Genomic DNA, 2,155 nt, shown 5'->3' with positions numbered 1-2,155 from the left:
TATGTATATATAAACCTTTTTGTTTAAGTAACCTGTTGATTACAGTGTAGTATCTGAAGACTGATTTCCACTCAAACCTGTCAGTGCAGATCAGGTTTATCTACAACAGTACAGTTCCAGTACTGGTCTGAATGTCAGTGTATTATTATGGGATGGTGCATAAGTGTCCACTGTGTCGGCTGATATGGAACTAAAACAAAATCCATGCAACGCAATATCCTGACTTTGTGTCAATATGCACGTCACTTTTGATGGTAAACTGGCGTGTTATCTGTACGACGTTATAAGCTTTTCCCGTGTATACTGACCCATGAACATACAAGAGAACAGCTGTAGGATAACGGTCCACTCACTTATGCATGAAAGGGTTAAATGCAACATATTCTGCTTTGAACAGGAGTGTGGCTCGTTTTCAGTGTCGGCTGGAGCAGAGTGACACCAGCTCCTGTTCACAAATATCACAATTCTAGTTTCTCTCTGGTTTCCTCAGGTCGTCAGCTCTAACAGAACCAGAGTTCAGACATTTTAGGAAAGCATCCTGCTCACTGTTGGGTTCGGTGTGTAAATTATTCACAGATGGATTTAAGTGGAGAATATAATCCTGTTTGTCTTCATACTGCTGGTGGGCTGTTGTCTAATTCAGAAAATGAAGGTGTTTTCAGTCGAGTTAAAGTCCTGAATGTCGCTGATCCACTGGCTGGACTAAGCACCAGCCAAAGCAAACAAACACATTTATTTACCTCTGATCTGGAAAAAACATAAAATAAAATACCTGAAGGTTCAATCACTATTAGCAGAGATGTTCAACAGTTAGGAATATTCTAATACTGGTTCTGATCCTTATTTGAACTCATTCACTCATTTAACTGAATTATATGAATAACCATGACATCTACAAATAACAGTATTTGTGCTTAAAAGCCACACATTCTGCTGTTAACAGGAGTGTGGCTCGTGTTCAGTGTCGGCTGAGCAGAGTGACACCAGCTCCCATTCACAAATATCACTATTCTAGTTTGTCTGTGGTTTCCTGAAGCCGTCAGCTGAAACAGAACCAGAGCTCAGACATTTCTGAAAGCCTCCTGCTGACTGTTGGGTTGGGCCTGAACATGATTCACAAACAGCCTGAGTTCAGGGCACATGCTGGTCTGTCTGTGCACCGTTCTGCAGCTGTGCTCCATCTGTGAGGACGGAGGAGAGCGGAGGAAGCAGACACTGAAGCCATTAGACTGTTTCAGCTGATGCACACACACACACACACACACACACACATGCACACTAAACACACACACACACACACACATGCACACTAAACACACTTGTGAGGGACAACAGCTGACATGTTCATGTGCAGGTCTGCTCCTGGTTCTGGCCGGGGGGGGGGGCTCGTGCACACACACCGGTGTCTGGGATGCACGAGCCCGAACAACAGGCGGCTGACCCTCCCCCCCCCCCCACACACACACCACACACACACCAGGACCGAACCTCCATCCACACACACGTGCTCATCCATCCTCACACTGCGGACCTACCGCCTGCAGTCGGTTCCGAACGGACGCCTTTCCGAGCGGCGGCGGCCCCCCCCCCCTCTGCAGCCATCCTCCTGGGGGGCTCCCTGTCGGCTCTGTGGAACCCCAACCCGCTCGGTCCTCCCTCTTGTCTCGGCTCCCGGGCCTCCGCCGCCCCCCCCGCTGCTGGAGCCGGAGTCCAGGCTGCTGAAGTTTCCACACGATGAGGTCTGCAGCAGCAGCAGGGCCAGGGCCGAGCCCAGCAGGAGGGGCCGGGGGCGGCGGAGCAGCCTGCGGGCGCACGGGGCTCCGCTCATCCTCCTGCTCCGCTCACACTGACGGCCCCATCCGGTGAACGGAGGCAGACGGCGGCTGAGGACGGCCCCCTGCGGCCGGAGAGGGGCTGCTGGGAGGGGGAGGGGAGGGGAGGGAGGGGGAGGAGAGAGAGAGAGAGGAGAGAGAGAGGAGGGGGCTGGCACAGACCGAGAGGAGGACCCGGGTTGGGGGCACAGGGCCCTCCTGTGGCCGCAGAAGACTCACAGTTTGGACAAAGCCTGGGTTTTCACATTTGGACCAGATGACGTCGATGCGTCAGGAGATCCACAGGGGCCGGACCCACAACCGGAACGGGGGCCCAACCCCCC

General features: G+C 52.6%; 1 pseudogene; it reads right to left on the bottom strand.

Moving 5' to 3' along the window:
• LOC115424455 (xylosyltransferase 1-like) overlaps positions 1-1,828 on the bottom strand; it is a 52,521-nt pseudogene extending 50,693 nt beyond the window's left edge.
• Positions 1,829-2,155: the final 327 nt, after the last annotated feature.

This window comes from Sphaeramia orbicularis, chromosome 8 (genome assembly GCF_902148855.1).
Source record: "Sphaeramia orbicularis chromosome 8, fSphaOr1.1, whole genome shotgun sequence".
NCBI classification, from domain to species: domain Eukaryota; kingdom Metazoa; phylum Chordata; class Actinopteri; order Kurtiformes; family Apogonidae; genus Sphaeramia; species Sphaeramia orbicularis.
The sequence above is the reverse complement of the archived record's forward strand: the minus strand, read 5'-3'. Positions and strand labels throughout refer to the sequence as shown.